At 48.5% G+C, this 21,112-nt stretch overlaps 1 long non-coding RNA gene across 1 annotated transcript; it reads right to left on the reverse strand.

The window, feature by feature from the left end:
• Window positions 1-19,475: 19,475 nt before the first annotated feature.
• LOC132330762 (uncharacterized) lies at window positions 19,476-20,574 on the reverse strand. The gene is made up of 3 exons (XR_009487417.1): window positions 19,802-20,574; window positions 19,693-19,720; window positions 19,476-19,585 (listed from the first exon to the last, which is right to left on the reverse strand). It is a non-coding gene; the product is annotated as an uncharacterized LOC132330762 (long non-coding RNA).
• Between the last annotated feature and the right edge of the window lie 538 nt (window positions 20,575-21,112).

A 21,112-nucleotide genomic window follows, 5' to 3' on the forward strand; every position in this document is an offset into this window, starting at 1 on the left:
TGTTATAAGGCCCCGAGTGTTATGACTCGGGCTGGAAAGGATGGATGGTGATACGCCGCAAAACAAAGCCTCAAAAAACATCTGACTCGATGCATCTGAGATGTGACTAGGACAGGGCCGAGCCTGCCGGTGAAGAAACAAATGATATCGGCATTGTGCCGAGAAGTATGAGCGTTTGAAAACCTAGAGATGATGGCTGATGCTTGTAGTAAGAGCCTCGAGAGGAAAAGCAGAGCTATCTGATCAAAGGACCCCAAAGACACGCTAGGTAACATGGTACACCAGACAACACGACACAGACCGGAACTGTTCTGCGCTGCGCACCCGACAGCTGCTATCAAAAGTAGAGCCTCTCTCTCTTTAGCTGTTCTAAGAGGCCTCTTAGAGGACATCCTTTTACCCTCTACTAATTTTTACATCCGTTCCAGGAATTTCCAACCCCGTACTCGCCTATCCTCCCATCTACCGGCTGTGGCTCCTGACTTATCTTTTGGATGATCGGTGATGTGAATCCACATTGGACCTGAAACGAGTCTGCCTCTGAGGGCCCCGTGATCGCCTCTTAGCCTCTCGGTCAGCTACAATAAAGAAAACCAAAACCAATGTATGAGTTCGGTGTTATGTGGGCCGCATCCCAGCAAGTCAGCTACCTGCCCTCTCCTGAGTGTGCCTGGGTCCTTGATTCTCCAGGTTCATCCCGATTCCAAGGCTGCAGCCGTTATTATGAGTAGCACCTGCATTAGAGAAAAGCAAGGTTAAATGGCATTCCTAAGATTGCAATGAGTGACCTTGTGGGCTGTAAGGCATGTGAATGCCTCTGCTATGCTTCTGAAAAGCCTTGGGGGGGAGGTTAGGGGTGAAATAGACACCGTTTCTCCCGCTGCTGCCTTAACCCTCAACCCCAATAACCCCTAACCTGATACCTGCTCACCCTCCCGCTCCTAGGCACAATCCTCAACTCATCTGAAGCCTCATCTTCAAACATCATCTTGTACACTGGGCAGATCCCTCTTGTGATAGGATGGATCTGCCGAAAGAAATGTTGTATTTAAAACAACCTGGAATTTCTGCAAGCTGCACTCTTCCTAGAAAAAAAAAAAAAAACAAACAAGAACAAAACCATAATTAAAAATACGCTTTACTGCCCCTAAACACAAAACCCAAAAATGTAAACTTAAATACTCCCTGTAATCAATGCTGTTTTCTTCACAGTATCTTCAAAGCTGCTGCTGCTGCTGCTTTAGATACCCAGAAGCACCTGCTGAAAACAAGCTGAGATAGGCTGACAGAGTCTCTTCCCTGCAGTGAGAGGAGACCTCTTACCCTAGCACACCCCAGAGAGGGAATGAAGCCCCTTAGCAAAGGCTGGGGTTAATATACCCCTGATTGTGCCCGCCTCTCTTTCCCATGATGCCCGGGAAAAGGGAGGGGGCAAATCCCACCGGGTATAAAAGCCCTCAGAGCTGCTGCAGCTGTTTGGCTCCTCTGACTTGAATTTGAGGGGAGTAAAGGGCTTGTTATAGAAGAAAACTCTTCAGAGAAATTAACAGCGCTTTCTTTTTTGCTACGACTACTTGGAGCAGAAGAACAGAAAACTGGTAAGAAGTAAAACTTTGTGTTTAGGTAGTATAGCTAGATAAATTGGGTAATTTGCTGTTAACTTACATAATTAGTCCTTGGTGATTATTAAGTAGTACCTCACGTGTGACTAAGCCGAGTGGAGAAAATGACTAATGACATGAATAGTCAAAGTCTCCTTGGGACCTCTAATTAGAGCTATCTACATTGTAAACAAAAATAAGAGAAAAACTCTCCTGGGCAGCGTAAGGATTAAGTACGTACCAGGCTGACCCTTCTCTGAGATATCTAGTCTAAAGGCACAGAAAGAAGTGCCCAGAAATGAATATATAAATCCTTAAAATGCTGAAAAAGACAGAGCTTCCTTCAAGTGAACCCCTAAAAATGAAAAAAACAGGGCAGTTATCTCCACTGAAACTGATAAAATGGGCCAAAAAACTGCTTCTGCCCTTTAATTTATTCTCCAAAAATATTGTGAAAAGAAGGGTTCTCCTCAACTTAAATCTCTCCAGCAATGAAAAAAGAGAAATTTTTCCCTCAATCAAAACCCTAAACAAGGAGGGACAGCTGGAGAAGACTTGCAGGAGGCACTTGGGACCCACAAAGCAGCCCAACTTTGTGGTGGTGGCAGCTGGGGTCTGGGAGGCGTCCCGTGCAACGCGGAATTTTCAGCGTGCGGCCGGCCTCTCTGGGCACCGGGCCCCTGAACGACGGTGCCGGCCCTTTTTCCGAGTAAGCGAAACTGACTGTTCCGGGTTCCCGATGGCAGTTTGCAGGAGGCGCTTGGCATTATCAAAGCACCTTGAGTTGGCACTGGTGCTGGCTTGGGTCTGGGAGACATATTTCACAATGTGGAATTTCAGCAGGGAGCCGGCCACTCTGGGCTACAGGCCCCCGAACACCAACGTCAGCCCTTATCCCTGGCAAACAAAACTCACCGGCTGAGGTTCCTGATGTCAGTTTGCAGGAGGCACTTGACACTGTCAGTGCAGCCCAAGATGGCGCAGGTGCCAGTTTGGGTCTGGGAGGCATCCTGTGCGATGGGGAATTTCAGCAGACGGCCGGCTACTCTGGGCCGCGGGCCCCTGACCGTCCGTGCTGGCCCTTTTCCCTCGAAATCAAAACTCACTAGCCCAGGTTCCTGATGGCAGATTGCAGGAGGTGCTTGAGGCTGTCGAAGCAGCACGAGTTCCCAGTGATTACTGTGTGAATGCATTATACCAAAAGGTTTTGGGAAAGCTGCAAAAGGCAGTTCTCGGAGACAGCGGAACTGTGATTAAAAATAAGCGGTACCCTTGAGGTAGGTCAGCAGAGAAATTATTTAAAAATAGAAAAGTATGGACAAATAGAACAATGGTCTGTGTATTAATGCTTGTCTAGCATAACTCCCTAAGCTGCAGAGAAGCATTTCTAGGAAGATATTAGGAAGTTCTAAGCTTAATAATGGAGCTCTGTGCATTGTGTTTTAAGGCTTACAAGCAGGTATTGTATTTAAAATAAGCAAGCAATGTTTTAACCAAAGGTACCTGTGCTTATAGTGGCTCAATAGAACTACTGTCAATATGCTTTTGCTTTGTGTGTCTGGTCAAAAAACTGTTAAAGTAAGTTGTAACAATAAGTTCTTGGTCTACTGCCTGGGATGTGAGCTGCTGGCATCTTCCCATTGTCATAACCATGTAATGAGACTGATGCTGAAAAATAAAACAGCTCAAGGCACATTCCTAGCAGTCTCATCCTGTTTTTGATTTGTACATAGCCCCCAGCCGGTGATAGTGGCAGCTTGGGTCTGAGAGGAATTCTGAGCCGTGTGGAATTTCTGGAGGCGGCCACCCGCTCTGAGGCACGGACCCCTGAACACCAACTCTGGTCCTTTTTCCTGGGAAACGAAACTGTCCTAGGTTGACTATATGATGCTTTTATCCCCAATCGTCTCATTCCGTTTATGCTGAATAGTAAGTTTTGCACCTTTAAGACTTGCTCCAAGGATTGAGGAGGGGAGAGGAGGCGCGCAGTTTGTTTTCAGACACTGAACTCACTCCTACACATTCCTGCTTCTGGACTGTGTGTTTTCTGCGGATGAACAGACGGCGGGACAGGGCTCTTTTTTTCCTTGCTTTTTAGTTAGTTTAGCTAGCTGAGGCAAAGAAGTTCCCTGGACTGCGCTTTTTTTCCCTTTTTTCCCCTTTCTCTGGACCTGTTCACACCTGCTCTGGACTGAACAACCATAAGAGCACCAGCAGCTCGCCTCGGTGGGCCGGGCCGGGCCTGGGCCACGGCATTTCCAGCGCCGGAGGGACTGATGAGGGACTGAGTGAGCTGAACTGGAATCTGGGGAGGGGACTTTCTGGGTGTGTCATCTCCTTTGGAGCAGCAAGGGGTTTTATTGTTTAATATTAAGTTTTCTTGTTTAATAAATAGTTTTTTTCCACTTTTCTCCAAGGAAGTATTTTCTCCTGGACCGGTTGGGGGAGGGGTGGTAGAATCCGATTTCCTAGGGGGGCCCTTTGGGGGTTCTCTCCCAAATTTGCCCTGAACCAGGACAAGCACATCAATTGGCGCCCAACGCGTGGCTCGAGAAAGTGGAAAAAAGCATTATTGATTGCATGTTGGTTGTGCTTGCTCTGTAGTGAGTTAAAGCAGTCAGTAGCCATGTTGCTTGATTTCGTAATGTCTCTTGGGGTGGAGGCCTTCATGTGGTTCTGGTCTATAAGCCTTTTTGAGGTTTCAGTACCTTTCTGGTCACTAGGATTACTGTCCCTAAGACGTAAGTTTCACAGTACAGGGGCACGGATTGGAATAGCTATTTTGCTGGCCTTGGTGATAATGATTTATAGGGCATTTACAAGGTTGCTGGAGTCTGCTTACAATATGTATGGTGTATGGTTTCTTCGTCCTACCCCGCGTCCTAGTTCCGGCAGTATGTTTTGGGAATTCGTTAGTAATTGCACCCAGTTTGTTAGAGGAGGAGCAGGGAATGAGACTTTCCAGCCTTTCCTTTCCTTCTTCTCCTCTGAATCTGTTATGTCACTTTTTGAGAATGTTCAGTTTCCCCTGACTGTTAAGGAGACCATGTTTCTGGCATTTAATGTGGTAAGCTTCCTCTATATGGTCTGCAGCTTCTCTAGAATGAGGGCTGAGATGTCCAGAGGAGCTGACAAGACCCCTGACCCAGAAGTAGACTCAGGCATGAAAAATGATGAGTGGTGTGGAGAATGGGAAAATATGGGCCAAACCCTGAAGGAATTTTCTGATCCTGTAGACTGGGATTTTCCATGTGAACAAATTCAGAACCCAGCTGAGGTGGGAAAATACCTGAAAGAGAAATGCCATGGTGACTGTAAGGAAAAAAGTCTCATTGCAATAAGCTGGGCCCTGGCCTACGCTTATCGCACCCTGCTAGATACTGTAGGGCAGCAGACAGAGGCAGGCAGGCAGGGAGATAAAGCAGCAGCTACTCCAATCACTCAGGCTGCAGCCAACACTCCAGCTGCTCAGGCTGGAGCTGAACCAGACAGTAAGCCTAAGCCACTGGCAGTTGCTGCAGGAAAGAAGTACACAAGCAAAACCAATCGGCCAGTGACTGACGATGATGATCCAGGGGAAGGACCCTCACCACCAACTACTGATAAAAAGCCCAAAGTTAATGAAACTGATACAGCCTCAGAAGCCAATATGGAGTCCTATTCCCTGAAGGACCTTCGTGGCTTAAGGAAGGATTATACCCGGCGACCTGATGAATCTATAATTAGTTGGTTAGTCCGTCTCTGGGATGCTGCAGGTGAGGCTACAGTTTTGGATGGTAGTGAAGCCAGGCATTTGGGATCCCTGTCACAGGATCCTGTCATTGACCAAGGAATGATGAGGGGGGCTAACCCTCACAGCCTCTGGGCACGGGTCCTGGGAAGTGTTGCACAAAGATACCTGTGTGCAGACGATCTCTATATGCAGCAAACACAGTGGAAGACCATAGAGCAAGGGATCCAACGCTTGAGGGAAATGGCAGTGGCAGAGATTGTCTTCTCGGATTATGTAAACACTGTAAATCCAGACTTGGTACCATGCACTTCTGTAATGTGGAGAAAACTTGTACGACTCGGGCCACATGAATATGCTTCTGCTCTAGCAATAATGAAGCGAGATGACGGTGAGGAGACCGTGCTGGATATGGCAAAGAAACTCCGAGCGTATGCAGACGCTGTGCATGGCCCGACACGTGCCAGAATCGCAGCGGTGGAAACACGTCTGCAGAGGTTAGAGGATAAGATAGAGGAGAATCACAAGAAGCTCAGAGAGGAGATTAAGGAAGACCTTCTTCAAATCTCGGCAGTACAGATCAGAGGTTCTGGTGCCCAACGCAGACGCTCCCCAGATGGAGAGAGAAGGTACACCCCACGAGCTGAGCTGTGGTTCTTCCTGCGTGATTGTGGAGAAAACATGAGGAGATGGGATGGAAAACCTACTGCTGCTCTGGTACAACGGGTGCATGAACTGAAGACTCAGAGAGGAAGTTCCAAAAGGGAAGCAGCTCCAGTAGCCAGTAACCGAACTGTCATATATGATGATAATGACAATATTTTTGATGCCCTTGAAGGAACCTCCAAGACATATGTCCAGGGAAAGAAGGATAACCAGGCTTAGAGGGGCCCTGCCTCTAGCCAGGTAGAGGCTAGGGAAAACCGTGTTTTTTGGACTGTGTGGATTCGTTGGCCTGGCACATCTGAACCACAAGAATACGAAGCTTTGGTCGACACTGGTGCGCAATGTACATTAATCCCATCGAGACATGTGGGGGCAGAGTCTGTTTCTATTGCCGCTGTGACAGGGGGATCCCAGGATTTCACTTTGGTGGAAGCTGAGGTGAGCCTGACTGGAAATGAGTGGAAGAAACACCCTATTGTGACTGGCCCAGAGGCCCCATGCATTTTAGGCATAGACTTCCTCCAAAGTGGGTATTTCAAGGACCCAAAGGGATTCAGATGGGCATTTGGAATAGCTGCTGTAGAGGCAGAGGGCGTCAAGCAATTGAACACCTTGCCTGGACTGTCAGAAGACCCATCTGCAGTAGGATTTCTGAAGGTGGAAGAGCAACAGGTGCCAATTGCCACCTCGATAGTGCACCGCCGGCAGTATCGGACGAATCGAGATGCCGTGATCCCCATCCACAAAATGATCCGTGAGCTGGAGAGCCAAGGGGTGGTCAGCAAGACCCACTCACCCTTCAACAGCCCCATCTGGCCTGTGCGTAAATCTGAGGGAGAATGGAGATTGACTGTGGACTACCGTGCATTGAATGAAGTGACTCCACCACTGAGCGCTGCTGTGCCAGACATGCTGGAACTCCAGTATGAGCTAGAGTCCAAGGCGGCGAAGTGGTATGCCACCATTGACATTGCCAATGCATTTTTCTCCATTCCTCTGGCAGCAGATTGCAGGCCTCAGTTTGCTTTCACCTGGAGGGGAGTGCAGTATACCTGGAACCGATTGCCCCAGGGGTGGAAGCACAGCCCCACCATCTGCCATGGACTGATCCAGACTGCACTGGAAAAGGGTGAGGCTCCAGAACATCTGCAATACATTGATGACATCATTGTATGGGGGAAGACGGCAGCAGAAGTGTTTGAGAAAGGAAGGGAAATTATCCAGATTCTCCTGAAAGCCAGCTTCGCCATCAAAAAGAGCAAAGTCAAGGGACCTGCTCAAGAGATCCAGTTTCTGGGAGTGAAGTGGCAAGATGGACGGCGTCAGATTCCCACTGATGTCATCAACAAGATCATGGCAATGTCTCCACCCTCCAGCAAGAAGGAAACACAAGCTTTCCTAGGTGCCATAGGCTTTTGGAGAATGCACATTCCTGAGTACAGTCAGATTGTGAGCCCCCTCTACCTGGTCACCCGTAAGAAGAACAAGTTCCACTGGGGCCCTGAGCAGCAACAAGCCTTCACCCAGATCAAGCAGGAGATCGCTCATGCAGTTGCCCTGGGCCCAGTCAGGACAGGACCAGAGGTGAGGAATGTGCTCTACTCTGCAGCCGGGAACCATGGCTTGTCCTGGAGCCTTTGGCAGAAGGTGCCTGGGGAGACTCGAGGCCGACCGCTTGGATTTTGGAGTCGAAGCTACAGAGGGTCTGAAGCTAACTATACCCCAACAGAGAAGGAAATTTTAGCAGCCTATGAAGGAGTCCAAGCTGCCTCAGAGGTAATAGGCACTGAAGCACAACTCCTCCTGGCACCCCGACTACCAGTACTGGGGTGGATGTTCAAAGCAAAGGTTCCCTCTATGCACCATGCCACCAGTGCCACATGGAGCAAATGGATTGGTCTGATCACACAGCGCGCCCATATTGGAAAACTGAATCGCCCTGGGATTCTGGAAATAATTACAAACTGGCCAGAAGGTGAAAACTTTGGTCTTGCTGATGAAGAGGAAGAAGTGACACGTGCTGAAGAAGCTCCACCATACAATGAACTGCCAGTGGAAGAAACGTGCTACGCTCTTTTCACTGACGGTTCTTGTCGCATTGTGGGAATGAAACGAAAGTGGAAAGCAGCCGTATGGAGCCCCACACGACAGGTTGCTCAAGCTACTGAAGGAGAAGGTGGATCAAGCCAACTTGCAGAGCTCAAGGCCGTTCAACTGGCCCTGGACATTGCTGAGAGAGAGAAGTGGCCAAGGCTCTACCTTTACACTGATTCATGGATGGTAGCCAATGCTCTGTGGGGATGGCTGGAGAGGTGGAAAGAAGCTAACTGGCAACGTAGAGGAAAACCGATTTGGGCTGCCGATGAGTGGAAAGACATCGCTGCCAGGGTAGGGAAGCTACCTGTGAAGGTCCGCCATGTAGATGCCCATGTCCCCAAGAGCAGAGCTAATGAGGAGCACCAAAACAATGAGCAGGTAGACCGGGCTGCAAAGATAGAAGTGTCAAAGATAGACCTAGATTGGGAACACAAGGGAGAGTTATTCCTAGCTCGGTGGGCCCACGACGCCTCAGGTCATCAGGGTAGAGATGCCACCTATAAGTGGGCACGAGACCGAGGGGTGGATCTAACCATGGACAGTATTTCTCAAGTTATTCATGACTGTGAGACGTGTGCTGCCATCAAGCAAGCCAAGTGAGTAAAGCCCCTGTGGTATGGTGGGCGGTGGTCCAAGTACAGGTATGGGGAGGCCTGGCAGATCGACTACATCACACTGCCCCAAACACGCCAAGGCAAGCGCTACGTGCTGACCATGGTAGAAGCCACCACGGGATGGCTGGAAACCTATCCTGTGTCTCATGCTACTGCCCGGAACACCATCCTGGGTCTTGAAAAGCAAGTCCTGTGGAGACATGGAACCCCTGAGCGGATCAAGTCAGACAATGGGACTCATTTCAAGAACAGCCTTATCAACACCTGGGCTAGGGAACGTGGCATTGAGTGGGTGTACCATATTCCCTACCATGCACCAGCTGCAGGGAAAGTGGAGAGGTACAATGGACTGTTGAAAACAACTTTGAAAGCATTGGGTGGGGGATCTTTCAAAAACTGGGAGCAGCATCTGGCAAAAGCCACCTGGCTAGTTAACACCCGAGGCTCTACTAACCGAGTAGGCCCTGCCCAATCTGAGCCTTTGCATAGAGTAGATGGAGACAAAGTCCCAGTGGTACATGTCAGAGGTTTATTAGGGAAGACAGTTTGGATCAATTCTGCCTCAAGTACAGACAAACCCATTCGTGGGGTTGTCTTTGCTCAGGGACCAGGTTCCACATGGTGGATAATGCAAAGAGATGGAAGAACACGATGTGTACCTCAGGGAGATCTCATTGTTGGGTGAGACCTACGTGTAAATATCACTGTTTGCTAAATGTTACTACCATTGTCTGTGTATAGCTGTATATTGAATGTCTGATGTATGTGTTTATAGAGTTAGAATATATATATTAGTTTTAGTAGTAAGCTGACGATATGGGGATAAGGGGTGGAATGTCCTAGGTTGACTATATGATGCTTTTATCCCCAATCGTCTCATTCCGTTTATGCTGAATAGTAAGTTTTGCACCTTTAAGACTTGCTCCAAGGATTGAGGAGGGGAGAGGAGGCGCGCAGTTTGTTTTCAGACACTGAACTCACTCCTACACATTCCTGCTTCTGGACTGTGTGTTTTCTGCGGATGAACAGACGGCGGGACAGGGCTCTTTTTTTCCTTGCTTTTTAGTTAGTTTAGCTAGCTGAGGCAAAGAAGTTCCCTGGACTGCGCTTTTTTTCCCTTTTTTCCCCTTTCTCTGGACCTGTTCACACCTGCTCTGGACTGAACAACCATAAGAGCACCAGCAGCTCGCCTCGGTGGGCCGGGCCGGGCCTGGGCCACGGCATTTCCAGCGCCGGAGGGACTGATGAGGGACTGAGTGAGCTGAACTGGAATCTGGGGAGGGGACTTTCTGGGTGTGTCATCTCCTTTGGAGCAGCAAGGGGTTTTATTGTTTAATATTAAGTTTTCTTGTTTAATAAATAGTTTTTTTCCACTTTTCTCCAAGGAAGTATTTTCTCCTGGACCGGTTGGGGGAGGGGTGGTAGAATCCGATTTCCTAGGGGGGCCCTTTGGGGGTTCTCTCCCAAATTTGCCCTGAACCAGGACAGAAACTCACCAGCCCAGGCTCCTGCTGGCAGTTTGCGGGAGGTGAGGCACTAGGGACTGTCAAAACAGCGTGAGTTCCCGGAGCTGGCAGGTTGGGTCTCGGAGGCGTCCCACACCGTGTGGAATTTCGGTATGGGGCCACCCGCTCGGGACCACAGGCCCTTGAACTGAAAGGTGGGTCCTTTTCCCTGGGAAATGAAACTCACGAACCGAGGTACCTGAACTCAGTTTGCAGGAAGTGCTTAGGACTGTCAAAGCAGCCCAAGTTCCCGGTGGTGACAAGTTGGATCTGGGAGGCATCCTGTGGCATGTGGAATTTCAAGAGGTGGCCGCCCACTCAGGCTCACAGGCCCCTGAACACCAAGGCAGGTCCTTTTCTCAGGGAAGAAGAAACTCAGCAGCCCAGGTTCCTTGACGTCAGTTTGCAGAAGGTGCTTGGGACTGTCACAGCAGCAGAAATTCCCAGTGGTGGCAGGCTCGGTCTAGGAGGAATTCTGAGCAGTGTGGAATTTCAGGAGGTGGGTGCCCGCTCAGGGCCACGGGCCCCTGAACTGAAAGGTGGGCCCTTTTCCCTGGGAAACCAAACTCACCATCCCAGGCTCCTGATGTCATTTTGCAGGAGGCAATTGGGACTGTCAAAGCACTGTAAGTTCTACGTGGAGGTGGGTTGGGTCTGGAGGCATCCTGTGCCATGCAGACTTTCTGGAGGTGGCCGCCCACTCAGGGCCACAGGCCCCTGAACACCAAGGCGGGTCCATTACCCTGGTAAACCAAACTCACTAACCCGGGTTCCTGATGGCAGTTTGCAGGAAGCACTTGGCACTGTCAAAGCAGCCCGAGCTGGTACTGGAGGCAGATTTTATCTAGGAGGCATCATACACCACATGAAATTACAGGAGGTGGCTGCAGACCCAAGACGAATGCTGCCTCACCTGCCCGGGGATCCGCTCACCCGGCACGCTGCTCTCTGCCGAGGATTTTGTCTGGCGGCACCTGAAAGAATGGGAGGACAAAAGTCAGAGCGCTGCAGAATAACTTAAGAGTTCCAGACACCTTGTGTCAAGCTACAAATCCCATCTAGAGTCCAGCTACACCCTGCATTACCAATCCCCATGCCCCCAGACTTGTCCTATTACACCTACACCAGGCTGTGCAGCAGGGCAGAGCAGCTTCGGGCCAAATACCCAGACACCCGTGACAGAGAACAAGACAAACGAGAGGACACAACGGGGAGAGAAAGCTCTCGGCGAGAAGAATGCCAGCAATGACCGGGAGAAGGTGGGACGAGATGACCTGGGTGAGAGTGATGGCGAGCCTGTGAGGCTCAGAGAATCCTGGAGGAAGAAGATGCTGACCAAAGAACTTATCGCAAGCGGTGCAAAGATGGGCGCCAGAGAATCCTACCGTCACAATCCTCTACCTATCTTGCCATTTTTACAAGTCCTAATCAGCTAGAATGGATGGTTGCCATGCGCAGCTGTCGAGAATGGCTCAGAACAAGACCTTACAAGTAATCTGACTGGATGATTCTAAAGAGAGATGCTATGCCCATGCCTGGCCAGCCTCCTGAGTCAAGGCTTTGAAGGAATACGCACTGGGCCGAGGAACACAGATCTGAGTTACAAAAATGGACACCTGTGTTTCACATAAGCCCCTCAAAGGACTAAGGCAAAGGACGTGAGACGCACAAAAGACACGCAAGGCACGATAGACAAGTGACACAAGTGACACTCACCGGGACTGCTCTGCCCTGAGCACCTCAGCACCGGATGACTCTTCCTTTACGTGGCCTAAGTGGCCACCTCCTGCACAACCCCGCCTCCAAAGCTGCCACTCCAAAGGCCCTCCCAGCACCTCGCTTTCGTCCCCCTCTCAGGGGGCTCGTAACCCTCCACTTATCTCTTGGACGTCCGGGGATGACAATCCGCCTCCGCTGCCAAGGAAGGCCGCCTCACCCGCTGGGAATTTTCCGCAGTCATCGGGCTCTGGTCTCTTGGTCAGCTACAATCAGCAACACCAAATATCACTGCACCCTCTTAGCTGCACAGCGGCCAAAGCCCACCGAGCCTGCCACTCACCCTTCTGCTAAGAACGCCCGGCTCCTCGGGCCGCACGCTACGGCCACGCTCGGAGGCCGCCTCCGTCATCGCGGGCTCTGCCTGGCTCGAGAGGAGACGAGGTGATTCGGCATTGCTGAAACTTGAGGGGACCCTGGCTCCCCCTCATTACTTGCCCAACTTACAGCAACTCCTCGGCCCTTCCTGAAGGCTCTCCAGGCGACACCCTGAAATGGAAAAGGTCAAGGCTCCGTCACAGAGCCCTGTGCTACTTCCAGAGTTCCCACCAGAGTGACGAACCAGGTCTGTTGGCCTGTTTTTTAGTTTCAGCATAACATGCATGGACCATCTAAAACACACAAACAAAAATGGGTACTTAGAGTTGCAACAGAAACACCACTACCCCAAGCAGATAAATACATACATTTTTCAAAAACAAAACTAAAAAAAACACCAAAAAAACCCACCTCCCTTACCGACTTCCCCACTACCTAATGTAATAACAAAGACCCCATATCTAATCACCTTAATAAAACCTGTAAAATCTATGCCAAAAAAACCCTAAAACTAAAAAACCTTGCCTCTGACCAAATAAGAGGCAAAAAACCATGTCTTCTTAACTATACAATACCATTAACCTAACACATAAACCCCACAAAATTATAAAACCTTTCTGAACATCGTTACATGCTAATGTCATCACAACATATGAAAATCCACCTATTTCTAACATAAAACATCACAAAATTTTACTGCAGTGGTATCTTAAAACCTCACTAAAAGTAAAATTTCAAAATTCCATTACAACCTGAAAACTCATACATTCTAAACATGAACTTCCTCCAAAAGAAATATTTCTAAAACCCAAAAATCTTAAATCAATATTTAAAATAACTTAGAGGGAGTGTTGTAGTGTCATAAAACCTCCCAGTGTGACCACGCTCCCTCCGTGATGCCCACCCTGGTTACGTTGACAATCCGTGGAAGCTGTAGCGAGTGTGCGGTGTTCCAAGCTGGGAGAACAGCCCAGCAACTGTAGAAGGCCTTTGCTCTGAGGAAATACATAGTAAATATACTACCCACTAACTTTCTTTCTTTCTTTCTTTCTCTTTCTTTCTTTCTTTCCTCCTCCCTTCCTCCTTCCCTCCTTTCTTTCTTCAATTCTTCCTTTCCTTCTTTCCTTTCCTCCTTCCTTTCTTTCTTCCTTTCTTTCTTTCCTTCCTTTCTTTCTTTCCTTCTTTTCTTTCTTCCTTTCTTTCTTTCCCTGTAGTTCTAACTTTATTTTTCTTTTTAGCTTTAGAATAAAAAAAGCAGCAGTAGAAACTTTCAGGATACCTGGAAGTAAAAAAAACCCCAAACTATAATGATTTAAAGAATACAATTTACTGCCTGGGAGCCTGAAATTTTCTACTGCTGCACCAGACATGTAACATTTATTCCTTTTAATATATACTTTATAAGGCCCCAATTACTGCTCCAGCTGTCAGTAACGAATAGCAATATCCATTAACCACAGCACCAGTACTCCCATCTACATTACCAGTCAAATAATGACACAACTAAGAGGTAACTGCGTCATGATTATGTAATTGCATAAACCGGCAATCCATCATCACAGCTATCAGTCACCATCAAGCCCACCCCTCACAAAAACCTCGCCGCCGCAACTGCGTCCCGCCCCGGACCCATCTCCGGCGAGCCCGCACAGCGCTGCCTGCCGTCTGCCCCGGCACGCTGCTGGAAAAGCACCGCCCAATGACGTCACCGCGTCGACACGGCGCACCGCCCCGGCCGCGCCCCCAGCGCCTTAGGAAGGACACCGAAGCGTAGCCGAACTCCCAGCTGCCTGATCAAAATGCCCGCACCGACACCGCAGCCTAGAAACAATTTCCCGCCACGCTGCCCTCTGCAGACGAACCGGAATGCCACCACCGCCACCGGGGACCCGCGGAAGGCACGGAAAAAGCGCCACAAACCGAAAAAAACCCCGGCCCCGAAAGCCGCCATCTTCGTCCGGCATCACGTGACGCGGGCAGCCGTCGCCATCTTGTACGGCACCCCTTAACGGGCAAGGCGCCGCCATGTTGTACGGGACCCCGTAAATATAGCGCCGCCATCTTGTACGGAACCACGGAACGTGGGCGGCGGCCGCCATCTTGTACGGCACGCCGTGGCGGCCAAAGCGCCGCCGACTTGCGTGAAACCACGTGACGTCCCGGGCGCCGCTGTCATGTACGGCGCCAGGTGACGGCTAGGGCGCCGCCATCTTGTACGGTCGTAATGTTCGGCTGAGCTCGTTCGATTCGACCGAAGGGGGCGTCGTTCGGTTCTGTTCAATTAAACTCAGCTAAATTCGGCTTGGTTCGGCTCTTCATCTAAACTCGGCACGCTTCGGCTAAACTCGGTCATATTCGACTCTTCGTCTAAACGCGGCTAGTGTCGGATACACTCGGCTCTCATCGGCTACACTCGGCTACCATCGGCTCTTCGGCTAAACTCGGCTATTTTCGCCTTGTTTCGGTTCCTCGGCTAAACTCGGCTACTTTCGTACACACTCGGCTAATTTCGGCTACTCGGCTAAACTCGGCTATTTTCGGCTACACTCGGCTATCATCGGCTTTTCGCCTAAACTCGGCTATTTTCGGCTATTCCCGGCAATCATCGGCTTTTTGCCTAAACTCGGCAATTTCCGGCTAACCTCGGCTATTTTCGGCTCATCGGCTAAACCCGGCTCTTTTCGGCTACAGTCGTCTAGATTCGGAAGAATTCGCTGCGGCTCGGCTCCCCGAGGGCGGGAAAGCGAGCGAGAGGACACCGGCTGGGAGAGGCGTTTACACAGATGCCCGTTAGAAACCCGCCGAAATACGCCCGCCCGCGGCGCCGATGAGCCCACAGACCGTGTCCGCGGCACTCGAAATGCCACAGAAAACCTCGCCGGGGCCGCGCCGGCGTCGGGGTGCCGTGCAGGCACCCCGGCAAGACGGACCGGGGTGGGGGGGGAGGGGAGGGCGTCTCTTCAACTTTCCCGCCCTTTTTGCCACCACCTTGGGAAAGTCAAGCGACTCCGCGACATCCGCGGCGTGCTACTCCCAACGTGGCGGCCGTGGGGCTGCCTGTTGGTGCGGGGCTGCAGTACCGCGCTCTGCCCACGAGGCGGCAGCACCGCCGCCCACCCCAGCCGGGGGCAGCCGCGAGCCTTGGGGCTGCGGGCAGGGAAGGCGGCGAAAGAGAACAGGGGCGGCCCCCGCCAAAAACTCCTCTGAAATAAATGCCAAAAAACAAGCCGGAAGAAGAAAAAAAAACCCAACAGGATCAAACCCACCCCCCCCCCCCCCAACAATTTATTTTTTAAAATATTTAAATATGTTGAAAATATTTTTTATATTTATATTCACATTTCTATTTATAATGTATATTAATGGATAATGTTTAGCTATACATTTTTATTTATAAATAAATGTATATTCTATATTACATATTTTCCTATTTCTTAGATTTATTTATGTATTTTTATACACATTTTTACATATTGATTATATATTTCTGTGTTAGGATTTTTACTTCTGTAACACTTATAGTATTTAAAATAAATCTCCTGCTTCTACCGAAATAAAAGCCAAAAAAAACCACATTAATTTCAACTGTATTCAATTTTTTTTTTAAATTCTATTTTTCACATTTATATTCACATTTATATTTATAATTTATCTGGCCCTATAATGTTATTTATATTCTATATTACATATCTTCATTTTACTTACATATATTTATATTTAAATTTATATTCAGAGTTTAGTAATATATCTTTATATATTTATTATACACTTCTATATTTAGATTTACATTTCTATAATACATATATTATTTAAAATAAAAGCCATGCCTCTAATCAAATAAAGACCAAAGACACCCCTTTATTTAAACCATATTTAAAATTTAAAAAATAATTTTACTTTTCAAAATTCTATTCACATTTACATTTATAATTTTATTTATTATATTTATTGATATTATAGATATTAGAGAGAATACCTTTTAATATAATAATAGATATATTATTTTTATATTAGATATTTCTAGCACTTCATTTATATTAAATATTTATAGGTATCACTACATATATTACATATTTGTATATTTTCATTTCTATGTTTATATTATTTATATTTATATTATATATAAAAACCCTAGCCTATAACCTAATAAAAATCAAAAAAATACCCAATGTATTTTGACTATGTTTAAATATTTTTGTATTTACAATCTATATTTACATATCTTTGTATTTATATAATAGACTATAATTTTTATATATTATATGTTAAACAATATACTGTACATATTATAGTTTTATATATTTATTTATTTGTTCACTGATCTTATGTTTACAGCTTTAATTTTATATTTCTTTTTAAATTTATATTTAATTCTATTTTTATCTGTATATTAAACCATATAAATGCACCTGATACATCAGAACCACATAAATCCTGTGCCTTGGTCAGCACCGGCACAAAGGGCACGCTCGTCCCATTGCAGCACATCAAAACAAAACCTATTTCTACTACTAACAAAGAACAAAGGTCCCACTACATTTCACCCTAATAAAATCTCAAACCTAACTGTAAATAAATTTAGAAATCCCACTATAACTGGCCCAAAACCCCCATCCATTCCAATCCTAAACTTCCTCCCAAACCAGTATCTCAGAAACCCAAAAAACTCAAAATCACATTGAAAATGAAATAACTGCTAATAAAAACAAAAACCCATGAAAAAATAAACCAAACCGACTCACTGAACTCAAAACTGTGCAACTGACCCTAAACATTACTACAAAAAGCCCCCAAAGCTCCACCTTTATGCTAACTCACAAATAAGAACCAATAATCTACAAAGTTATCTTAGAAATTTAAAAAAACTCATAAAAAGCATAAAAATAAAAAATGTAAACTATTAAAATAATAAAAAATACCACTACCCAAAGTAAAAAAAAAAATGTTGCCTATAAAAACCCACCATAAAAATGCCTCTGTCCCCAAAGATAAAACCAAAAAAACCCCATCACACCAGAAATAAATCGGAACTTGGGAACGCTAAAACCATAACACTTCAAGAAGTACACCATATCCCTTATCATACACCAACTACAAACAGCATAAAACAATACAATCAATTCTTAAAAACCACCTTAAAGCCACTACATTAAAAAAAACAATTCAAAAATTAAAAACTGCATTTAACAAAAGCCATCTAATAAATTAACACCCAACACTCCAGCAGCCGAGCTACCCCTACCAAATCTCTATGTTTATACATCCAATAAACAAAACCAAAATCCCAACAATACCTATCAGAAGTCTATTAAAGGAACCTATTGAATATAATCCTACCTCAAATAAAAACCAACCCATCCATAAAGTTAGCTTCACTCAAAAAACAAATTCCGCAGATTTCATAATACCAAGAAATAAAACAACACACCATATACCACCAACGAATACAATATTGAATGAAAGAAACCACTTTTTTTGCTTTTTTTTTTTTTAACTTCTTTTATTAGCTAGAACAAAAGATTTTGCCAGGACTGTAACAACAACTTCCTCTTCTCCTCCTTCCTCTTCTTCTGAAACATCCCATCTCATTCCCAAATTCCTTACAACTTCTGAGTTGAAATCCAAGCAAAAAGCAAAACTCGTGCACGTGTGCGTCGGATGCTCCTGCCAGATTCTCCATTTCACCCCACGTCTTCTTACACGTTCAGTCTTCATGCTGACCTGCTGGGATGAGTTTCGCAGATGAATTGGCACATGTGAAGAGAGGATTTCACTCCCTCCCTCCTTCCCTCCCTCCCTCCCTATCCAGGTGCTGTGTAAGAGCCAGGGGGGTCAAGGCTGTTCAGAACCATAGGATCCTTTAGGCTGGAAAAGCCTTCTAAGGTCACCGAGCCCAGCTGTTGCCCCGGCACTGCCAAGCCCCTCCCAAATCAGGTCCCTAAACACCCTTTAAATGTCTCCAGGGATGGGGGCTTCCCTGGGCAGCCTGCTCCTAGGCCTGACCACACCTTCAGTGAAGAAATTTTTCCTCAAATCCAACCTAAGCCTTCCCTGCTGCAACTTGAGGCCATTTCCTTTTGTCATGTCGCTTCTTACTTGGGAGATCTCGGTACTTAAACCTTACCTGCTTCTTCCCTAGGAGGTCTCTGGCTTGGCTGGATGAGAGGAGAAACACTCCCAGCATCGGAATGGGAGCTCAGGAGGTCCCACAGCAACGCAGAGGGAGCGGCAGTCCTCACACGTCAGTTCTCAGTGCTTGGCTCTGCTTTTCCTCCCAGATCTCTGGCAGATCTCTGGTGAGCGCTTCAAAATTGGCTGTTTGGAAGAGGGAGGAAAAAGAGGTTAGCCAAGGTTTTTATCCAGACTCCTCTGATGTCTTTGCCTGCTTTGCCTCTTCCAGACTTCCTTCTGCTAAGAAAACAGCTGCCTTTGGACTTCTAGGGGGAACTTTCATGTAATGCTTGAAAAGGAGCTACAGAAAAGCGCCTCATTTTTAAAGACTCGGCCGAGAAGACAGACAACTGCAGCTTCTCCATCCCCACTGCCTGCAGAGCTGGCAGGCACCAGGCCAGCTCTGCTCCTCCTTCAAGTTGTTCCCAAACCTGCTGAAGAACTGAAGGCTACTTTGGTGTTCCATCGCTCTGCTTTTCACCAAAACGATCTTTCGGTGCTGCTATCCCTCCACGGGAAGGGTCTTTCTTTCTCGCACGCTCGGTGACACGAGGCTGCACGAAGCTGCAGCGGCCTCTGCTCCGGGTGGGAAGGGCTTTCTGCCTCCTCTGGCACCTGGCTGGCACAGGTTGCCCAGAGATGCTGCGGCTGCCCCACGGCTGGAAGTGTTCAAGGCCCATTGGTGCTCTGGGATGCGGCTACAATCAGCAACACCAAATATCACTGCACCCTCTTAGCTGCACAGCGGCCAAAGCCCACCAAGCCTGCCACTCACCCTTCTGCTAAGAACGCCCGGCTCCTCGGGCCGCACGCTACGGCCACGCTCGGAGGCCGCCGCCGTCATCGCGGGCTCTGCCTGGCTCAAGAGGAGACAAGGTGATTTGGCATTGCTGAATCTTCAGGGGAGTCAGGCTCCTCCTCCTTACTTCCCCAACTTACAGCAACTCCTCGGCCCTTCCTGAAGGCTCTCCAGGCGTCACCTTCAAATGGCAAAGGTCACGGCACCATCACAGAGCCCCGTACCGCTTAGCGAGTTCCCACGAGAGCGACGAACCGGGTCTGTCGGCCACTCGCTGACGGGGTCTCGGCGTGATACCCGTGGACCGCCTGAAGCACACAAAGGAGAATGGAGGCTGAGAGATGCAGCAGAAATTGAGACCTGCGCAATAACCACTGCTTCTATCCAGGGCCCGCTGCTCACCTTGCCCGCTTACCTTGACTCCTCAGGTTCGGCTTTATGTCCTAAAAATAAAGGCAAAGAACAACGCTGTAAACACACAGTCACCATTAACGCCGCCCCTGCGAAGGGAAACGGTGCCTCACCTGCTCAGGGGAACCACTCACCCGCCACGGGGCGCTCCGCCACGGATTTCATCTGCCAGCACCTGAAAGAATGGGAGGACAGGGGTCAGAGGGCTGCAGGATAACTTAGGCCTTCCAGACATCTTGTGTCAATCGACAAATGCCATCTAGAGTCCAGCTACACCCTGCATTACAACTCCCCAGGCCCCAGGACTCGTCCTATGATACCTACACCAGGCTGTGCAGCAGGGCAGAGCAGCTTCGGGCCCAATACCCAGACACCCGTGACACAGAACAAGACAAACGAGGGGACACAACAGGGAGAGAAAGCTCTCGGCGAGAAGAATGCCAGCCAGGGCCCAGAGAAGGCGGGACCAGATGACCTGGGTGAGAGCGACGGTGAGCCCGTCAGGCTCAGAGAATCCTGGAGGAACAAAGACGCTAACAGAAGGACTTATCGCAAGCGGGGCAAAGATGGGTGCCCCAGAATCCTACGGTCAGAATCTCCCCCTATCCTGGAATTTGTACAAGTCCTAACCAGCTAGAAGGGAGGGATCGTTGCCATGCACAGCTGTCGAGAACAGCTCAGAACAAGACCTGAATAGAACCATCCGGTCAGATGTCTTAAGAGAGATGCTACGCCGTTGCCTGTCCAGCCTCCTGAGTCAAGGCTTTGAAGGAACACGCACTGGGCCGAGGAACACAGAGATCTCAGTGGCAAAGATGGACACCTGGGCTTCGGATAATCCTTTGTGGGGCACGAGGCAAAAGACACAGAAGGCACGATACACACAGAAGGCACCATAGACAAGTGACACAAGTGACACGCACCGGGACTGCTCTGCCCTGAGCACCTCAGCACCGGGTAACTCTTCCTTTACGTGGCCTAAGGGGCCACCTCCTGCACAACCCCGCCTCCAAAGCTGCCACTCCAAAGGCCCTCCCAGCACCTCGCTTTCGTCCCCCTCTCAGGGGGCTCGTAACCCTCCACTTATCTCTTGGACGTCCGGGGATGACAATCCGCCTCCGCTGCCAAGGAAGGCCGCCTCACCCGCTGGGAATTTTCCGCAGTCACCGGTCTCTGGTCTCTTGGTCAGCTACAATCAGCAACACCAAATATCACTGCACCCTCTTAGCTGCACAGCGGCCAAAGCCCACCAAGCCTGCTACTCACCCTTCTGCTAAGAACGCCCGGCTCCTCGGGCCGCACGCTACGGCCACGCTCGGAGGCCCCCGCCGTCATCGCGGGCTCTGCCTGGCTCAAGAGGAGACAAGGTGATTTGGCATTGCTGAATCTTCAGGGGAGTCAGGCTCCTCCCCCTTACTTCCCCA

The sequence above is a fragment of the Haemorhous mexicanus genome, chromosome 9 (assembly GCF_027477595.1).
Source record: "Haemorhous mexicanus isolate bHaeMex1 chromosome 9, bHaeMex1.pri, whole genome shotgun sequence".
NCBI classification, from domain to species: domain Eukaryota; kingdom Metazoa; phylum Chordata; class Aves; order Passeriformes; family Fringillidae; genus Haemorhous; species Haemorhous mexicanus.